Source organism: Cucurbita moschata, unplaced genomic scaffold, assembly GCF_002738365.1.
Source record: "Cucurbita moschata cultivar Rifu unplaced genomic scaffold, Cmos_1.0 Cmo_Scf00065, whole genome shotgun sequence".
Classification (NCBI taxonomy): domain Eukaryota; kingdom Viridiplantae; phylum Streptophyta; class Magnoliopsida; order Cucurbitales; family Cucurbitaceae; genus Cucurbita; species Cucurbita moschata.
In genome coordinates, this window is record NW_019268581.1 from 315,450 (window position 1) to 324,687 (window position 9,238).

Here is a 9,238-nt window from a genome sequence, read left to right on the forward strand (position 1 = left end):
CTAACCCTTATTCGACCACCTCCCATGCATCTTGAGAACCGAGAAAAGCTTTCATATGAATGCTCCAATTCTCGTAGTTTGTCTTCGTTAGTCGCGGTAGCGGCATTTGACCAGTCACATTTGCCATTGGCTTGATACAAATTTATTATAGAAAACTCATAAATTTTGTGAAATAAATCTCACACACACTAACGATAGAAGGAGACAATGATAACTCTGTTTATATTAAAAAATAATCCTCTATTGCTTCTCTGTTTCTTTTCTTTTTTTTTTCTCTGCTCTGCTTTACCGTTTTACCACACTAATAACAAATGTTTTTACAAGGTCTCTAAAACTAAATATAGACATCAAGATGCCACTGTTTCGTAACCCATAAAAAGTCATTGTTCCTATAACATTCTTCCCTTTCATCTCCAACACTCTTGGCCTTTTCCTCTCAGACTGACTCTTGGATTTAAAACCCACTAAAATTCTCCACGGGGAATCTGATCCGCCACTTCCTTGCGATTAATCCCTTACCCTAATCCCCACACAAATAAATAGAGAGTTTCGTGGAAATGGAGAATGAAATAGATGGTGGGGATGATGACAGGGAATGGACATCGCTACCTGTGGCCCCTACACATGTCGTGTTTTATGATTGTATGACTTATACTATGTTATGTATATGCTATGATATACGATATGTTGAATACAAGTTATGCTATGATATCATATATACTATTCTAGGACTATGAGACATTAGAAAATCATGTATTGTTAATTATTAAAAATATGAAATGAATCAAGTATTTATATCTCATAGGAACACTATGCTAGGAATAGATTGGAGGTATGACTAGCGCCATGAATATATGTCATTCGTTAATGTTATGGGACCTCATGCATTTTGTATACCACGTGCATCGAGATACTTCTATATTCTTTTTGGTACCCCTTATGCCTATGTATTGTTAATCATGAACAATATGACAAGAATCAAGTATGGATGTCTCATAGGAACGTTATGTCGTGTTTTAATGTTAGTGATTTCATGTATTTATGTGAGGTGCATCGGGATACTTCCCCATTATGATTAATACAGACACATACCTTACAATATTTATGTTCCTTATGATATTATGCGGGTCTTTTCCCTTCATGGTATTTGGTAGTGCGAGTGTGCACAAGCTCGACAAGGACGACCCATAGAGTACTCTTATACAACCCACCTTGTGGTCAATGTGCATATTCATGGGTCGTGTTTAGGGAAGTACAACAGATTCAACTTTGCTCGGACTGAAAAGAAAAGCCCAAGCCCATGCCACAATGTATTTATGAAAGGATAGGTCCCACTATATTACACGTAATTCATATTCCGACCCTAAAGTGGGATTACTTATTGAGTATTTATTAAAGTACTCAAACCACATGCTACTCTTATGTTAAAGTAAAGGTAAGATACCCATTTACGGATGACAACGTTGCGTTGAAGGCCAAGGAACCAAATTTAGGGCAGTTGAATTCATGTTATTTTTAATGATCCTTAGGTTTGATCAAGGTATTGCTTTATTTTTATTTAAACTAATGTTATCTATTTTCCACTATGTTGTTCATAAGCGTTTAGGCAATAGTTTGGAACAAGAATCGAGCTCCCAATAGTAGGCAATAAGCGTTAAGATTTTGGGTCTCCTGCTCTCAAATTTCTTCAAAATTCAAGAGCAATTCTACACCATTTCGATTCAAACTTGTTCTTACAATGTTGAAAGTGGCTAGAAATCATTCCCCCAATCCAATTCGTCATTGAAGAGCTTCAAAGAAAACTCAAAATTTAAATCCGAGGATACATGAGAATACGTCAAGCAAGGATGATCCCAATTGTACCTTCAAGGAATGTTTCCATAGAAGACAACCAAGGGAAAAAACCTCAAGAACAAGCCCAATTGAAGAAAATCCATTTTGGGCTCAAATTAGGGGTAAATTTCAAAATCCTATCTACGGTCTATTTTCGTTCAAATTAAGGATTCCTTCCGCTTCCGAGCAATAAGTTACTTGTACTCCATTTTTACCAACTATGAAGCCAAGAAAGTTAACTTTTTCGATGCAAAAACTACCCTTATTAAAATTAGCATAAAGTTTCTCTTTCCTAGGCATAATCAAAACTTACCTAACATGCTTCACATGCTCATACAAAGTCTTTGAATAAATTAAAATATCATCAAATGTACAACAACATGCTTTCCTAAATATTCTCTCAAAACGTGATTCATTAAGCGCATAAATGTACTAGGAGCATTAGTTTACCCAGAAGGCATAACAAGTCATTCATACAATCCAACCTTAGTCTTGAAAGCTCTTTTCTATTCATCTTCTATATGCCCTCTCAATTCTTTTTGGTGCTAAAATTTCTCTACCCCTTCTTCTGACTCTTCCTCTCCCACCCCTAGGACTATGTCCCGCTAAAAGAGTGACATTGTCATCTTCTTCATTTTTTCAACTTCTTCATTCGAGAGTACTTCCCTTCCTTGAAGATTACCTAAGGCTATTTCAATTCACTCCATCCTGTTTGTCGATGTACTAATAACTTGATTTAAACGAGTAATAGTTCTGACTTGTACTTCTCTCCACCTAGCTTCATTGATCTCCCCTCCATTTCCTTCGTCTTGGTTCATGATTGTACAAACAATAGTTAAATATGTTTAGGATCTCACATACACAACTCACTAATTTTACACTCAGGGACACTTGTGTTTATTACACACAAAGGTAGGCTATTTGGGAAAGTGACTAAATTATGATCAAGGTAGGCTAATACATGGATAAAACAAGTCCGATAATAGCATGCTATTCAATGAAATCAAGATAAGTTAATTATGAAATAAGAGCAAAATAAAAACAAAGAAAGAAGGGCACAAATATATTTTTGGTTGAATTGCAGATGGAAGAACAAAGAATTTCAAAGAGAATGGTGGTGCAGATTTGAGAACAACTAACTTTCCGTCTTATAAAATACTGGAAAATTTAGAAGTTATCTTCAAGTCTAAAGGATGAGAAAAAAAAATATCAAACACAAATATTCCAGATTTAGATGGAATAAGAAAGAAGGTGAATAGCAGATTATTTGATCTTGAAATAAAGATATAAATAGTCTAAAATAAATGGTAAGGACCATTTTTAATGAACAAATATGATAAGGATTTCTTTTTTTATTTTTTTTCAATGTCTAAATATGATCTTAAAAAAGAAAATAAGAACAAGGTCAAAAGATGATGAAAAGGATGGAAATGGCAGCAGATTTGAAGAAAAGAAAAACATAAAGGAATAAATAAGAGATAAAATCAATTCTAGAATAGGCTACATAGATGCAAACTAGTCTCTGATACCAAATTGATTAGGCAACCCTAATCCTCAACCCAACCATCCAAGTTTAGTTGAAGCAAAAACCTTGAATGAAAGAAATTAACTAATTCGTCCAAGCTTTTGTTTTTGTATTTTTTTGTATTTTTTTTATTTTTTTTTCTTTCTTAAGTTTTGGTCTTCTTGTTAGATATTCGCCCACTATTCTCAAGTGGCAAGTCATCTGATATTTCAAGAGTCATACATGTCATATAGTCATATATTGCATATTCCCCAACTCACCTATTGCAACTTGAATCGATAGTAAGGGAAATGGTAAGAGCATAACTAAATTACCTGATTTTTAGTATGCTTAGAAGAGTTAAACTACATGGCATCAATGGCCGGGAATAGCATAGATAAGCTAAATAGGGCACAATGATAATAACTCAATTTTAAAAACTTCAAAGCACAACTATAATAACTCAATTTTCAAGGCTTCAAATCATTTTTCATGGTACTGACAAAGAAAAAAATTGATAAAAATTGTTATGAGATTCAAAAAATAAGGACAACTACTCGTAACACATAGAATTGACATGACAAAGAAAAAAATTAATAAAAATTGGAACAAGATTCAAAAACTAAGGACAACAACTCATAACACATAGAACTGACGGCTCGAGACGACCCTACTCTATGACCTTAACTAACAATTAGTGATCCCCCAAAAAGGAAAAGTAATATATAGTGCAACTAAATAAGTAACCTACTTGTAGGCTGTAATTGAATCCTTGGTCGAGCAAGTTGCCACAGGCTTTTCTCTATGTTATAGAAAGTTCAGGTGTAGATTATATGTAACGACCCTAGTTTTCTAGGGACCTAGAGTCACTAGAATATGCATGATGCAACTACTTTATGCGAAAATATTTTTTTCATTATGTTTTTGTGTCGAAGGTACCCCCTACAAAGAAGTCAATATTATTATTAAGGACGCTAGATTAAGACTATGTAACAATGTGAATAACGAACCTCCATAATTATATGACATTGTCTACTTTGGTTGAAGGGTTAAATTTTTCCACATACTAAAATGGAATGATTCATTACCATTGCTAAAAAGAGAGCTTGAACCTCCCAAACCTTATCGTCAACAATCATACGATCACCAACTGAACTATTCCAACAAATTATGAGTATTAGCCTAGATATTGTCTACTTTGGCTCGTTACATATCGTCGTCAACTGCACGGTTTTAAAACGTGTCTAATAGTGAGATATTTCCACATGCTTATAAGAAATGTTTCATCCCCTTCCCAACCGATGTGAGATTTCACAATCCACCACCTTGTGTTCCCAGTAATCTCGTTGGCACACCACCCGATGACTAGCTCTAATACAATTTGTTACAAACCAAGCTCACCTCTATCAGATATTGTCTACTTTGGCTAATTACGTATCACCATCAGCCTCACGATTTTAAAATATGTCTACTAGGATCAGGTATCCACAACCTTAAAGAAAATGCTTAGTTCCCCTCTCCAATTGCTAGCAGATGTTGTTGTTTTTTTTTTTTACCTGTTACTTATCGTTGTATGTTTAAAAGTTTTAAAACGCGTCTATTAGGGAGAGCTTTCCACATCCTTATAAGGAATGCTTCATTCTCCTCTCCAACCAATGTTTAATCTTAAAATAAATGGTTAGGATGGTCGAGTGGTCTAAGGCTCCATACTTAAGTTTTGGTCCTCATGAGAGGGTGTGGGTTCAAATCCCACTTTTGACAACATTATAATTACTATTAGGGTAAGTTTTCTTTTGTTCAAAGTCCATATCACAAGTGTTTAACTTAATAAATTACCTGCTCTGTCAAATTGTTAATTTAATCTCTCCATTTTTTATTTGTATTAAACGATAAGTCAGCCAAATTGCTAGTTAAGAGTTTAAAGGCATACTTGGTCTCGGTAGGGAGTCCTCCTAAGCTAGGCCATAGAGAAACCTTGGGCTCTGATACAACTCTGTAAGGATTGGGCTATCGCGATGGTTCTAAAAGACGGGTAAATTTTCATGAAATAAACAAAAGAATTTAAAAAATTATATTTACATAATATCAAAATAAAGTTTATACATAAATATTTAGAACACAACATACTAGTTAAAACACAAAATAAGGAACGGGCACAAAACATTTTAAAACAAATGGGTTGAGGACAACGAGTGAGGTTTGTTTATGGCACTGCTTCAGAGTCCACTCCCGACCTCGACCAACTCCTTATTACCTAAAACAAATGGAGAATAAAGAGTGAGACAAATACTCTATAAGTAGACTACTTGTAGGCTCTTAATGGTGTCCTTAATATTTTAGGGTACCACATTCTTTGTTGTTGTCTTGTTCTTGTTCTTGTTATTGTTGTAAGTACTTAAGTTCTCCAGTTCTTGTTCTTGAGTTGGGGTTCTTATCTTGATTATCCTGAAGACCTTAGTCCCTGGATTATGAAACGTTGGTTATCCTTTAAGGGCCTTAGTACATGGTTCTTGGTTCTTGGTTCTTGTCCTTGGAACTTGGATCTTGATCCATGTTCTAGACCTTGATCTTTCTCTTGTTCCTGATACTTTCTTTGTTCTTGTTCTGTTCTTGATTCATTCTCCAAGACACTCCCCCTAGGATTTATGGCACTAGCTATGCACCTAACAATCCAGTGTCCAAGGCTTCATGCTTTCCAAGCGATACAATCTTAACCTACGTTCATGAGTTCATGAGTTCCAAGCGACGTAGTCTTAACCCGCATCTTAGGGCTTGTCCGACGATACCGTCAGCTAACCTATGCCCAAGGCTTCATGCATTCCAAGCGGCATAGTCTGAAAACCAACATCCAAGACTTCTTAAATTCCAAGAGATGTAGTCTAATCCTACATCAAGGGCTTTCCCTATGATATAGTCTGAAACCCTACGCTCAAGGCTTCATGCATTCCAAGCAGCATAGTCTAAGTCATGAGCACGTTGTACTGTGGGAGGTCTTAGGAGTTTTTGATTCTTTGCCAGGGTAACTTACTATCTTCTTGTTCCATCATGGCCCTAGACTACTCCCCATGATAAACCATAAAGGTCATGTGGTCGGTGCATACATGAACATGGCATCCTACAAATCTTTTGGGTACCCGTAACATGGTGCAGGACATCTCTTCTAGGTGAGAGAAATGAGGCCGATCATGATATTCTGCAAAGGAAACATGGTGCAGAGCATCCCATCTAGAAAAAGAAATCTTGGGCCTCGAAAAGCATTGCTTGGTGGGATGTCATAGGTCACTTTGGACATGATTAGACTTTTTGTGTCTGAGGACCTTGGTCCCTTATTCTTGAGTGGTACCTTGCATCTTCTTACTTGGGTAGTTGTAAAGCTTGTGTGGTATTGTTCTTGATTCTCAATCTTGTAAGTTTCTAAGGTTTGTAATTCTTTGAGGCATAAGTTGTAACTTGCATTTGTAACCATATGAACCCATCTTAGCATGAGTTATTCTAAAAGTTCATAGATTCCTAGGGAGTTCTTTAAAGGGTTCTAGAAGAGTCTTGATTCTTGTGGTGTTTCCTTTAGGTGTTTCTTGGGTCCTAACTTGGTTTAGGTTCCAAACTTGCTCCAATCAACTTGAAACCTCAAACATATCTTCATGTCCTTCATAATAGACCTTATAAGAAGTACGAAACCATTTAGAGCACGTATAGACCTTGGATTTCATAAGTCGTCCTAGCGGCATTTTGGTCATTTTACCCATAATTCTTGGTTTTGCTACTTAATGTGTTAAAATAGCTTTCAATTTTTCATAAGTCCTCCTAAGAGTTCATTTAGTAGGTTATTTTAACGTTACTTAAATCTTGAGCATTTTGATCACTTCAGGTCCTTAACTCTTTTTGTTTTTCTTTCATATATCCTAAATTCATACTTATTTTAGTGTTCATATGGAAAATCCAATGGATTCCTACAAGTATTTTTTAACAAAACGTCCAAGGTCACTATTTACCTCATCGTCGACATTTGGGATTTCCGTTCTTCAGCTTCCAGTATCCGAATTATCTCAAATTTCCTTCCACATACTCCTTAGTTTGTTTAGTTTCTGGAACCATAAAGATTTTCGTGAGAACCAGTCTGGAAGGAGGTTAAAATTGAGAAAATCGAGGGAAGGTCAACATATACCTATCTTTGACTTTTATTGGTCAAAGTTTGACCTTTGACTTTGGACTTCATCTTCTTCATTGGTAGCTAGAAAAATCTCGATTTTTTCTTATCAGACCCTCTGGTTTTACCTTTTTACAGCTATGTATAGACATATAATAGATTCAAATTTCTCCACGAAACCTTTAGATGAAGTTTCAAGCAAAAGTAGAGACCAAGTTCATACCTTTTTGTGGTCTGTAGCACAAGTTATAACCTTCCAAAGTTCGTCGGAAAACATGTTTCTCGCCGGAGTATATCTAGAAACCTTTTGTTGGGCAGCCGATTATAAAACTTTTCAGTGCCTGATTCCTTCATGAAACTTATTGTAAATCCCATTTGAAATATGTAGGAGTTGGTAGGAAGGAAAATGATTAACCATAGCCCTCGAATTTGGAAGAAATTCGAGAAAGAAAAACCCATAATCTAAGAGCTTCAAACTCGAGTTTCAGGAATTCTCATCACTCGATTCTTATCTTAAAACTTGGCCCCAACTTCAGACTTTATAGGGGAGCTTCCACCGACATTGAGAGCTCCAGAATTGTCGTGATTTGGAATTTTTGGATAATTCGTCGGAAATATCCTCTCCAATCAACGAGCTACCAACTTCAAGTTTGAATTTCGACTGTAGGATTTGATGATCTTCGAACGTTCTAGATTGTATCCAAATTTGGGGAAAAACCAATGACACGATTTTGAGATTGGAAGGACTTTGTGCAGATGGTCACACGCAGAGGTTTTTATTTTCAGCAGAATGACACTTTCGTAATTATCCATATCATCGGGTAATTTGGTAATTTGCCACTTTTAGAATATTTTATTATTATTTTCCCCGAAAAATTCATAATTGGAAAGTGGCAAATTCCCTCTATCTTGTTGGTCATTTTTCGGTCCTTGAGCATCTTGAAATTCCCTCTAGATAAGGAATTAAATATTTGGAAATTTCCTTAAAAATTGGAAAGTGACCTTTTTGTCCTTTTCGCTTATGCTTTCATTCTCAATACTTCTCCAAAGGCCTTATTCCTTACAGGAACTCATTACGGTATAGAAATGACTTGCTTTATTGGATCCTTTCAGACTTACATGCTTCATTTTTGGGGTGTTGCAGCTTCTTACCTCAACCAACCACCAACAAACAAGTAAAAAAGAAATGTAGAAATTTAAAATAAATAGACGACTGGATTCCTTGGGACGACACCCTCTGTGACCTCATAGTTCTCGAGCAGCGCTTCTTACCTTGACCAATAGTCAACAAACAATTAAAAACTAAATGTAGAAATTCAAAATAAACAGACACGACTTGATGCCTTGGGAAAATCCCCACTGTTACTGCATAGTTCTCGAGCAATGCTTCTATAACACCTGTTCATCGACTGCTCGATTCACATGAGTTACCACTAACATAGGTATTTTGCTTCAAAAATTAGTCATAAAACAAAAAATTTCATACATGACAAGTAAAACATGTGAATCAAGTATATTTTACCACGCAAAATAATCCAAGTAAGTTTTCAACAACAAAGCACATGTACTTAAAACAGACTCAGAAAAGGATTCCTTGTTGTCTCGAGCCGGCTGGTCTCGTCCTTGTTGTCTCGAGCCTGCTGGTCTCATCCTCCATAGGATGTGTTGATATACTTTCTTCTCCCACTTACTATAAATACTTTCTCTATTCACCTTGTTATTGACTCATGCAAATACCTTCCGAATGGAGGACG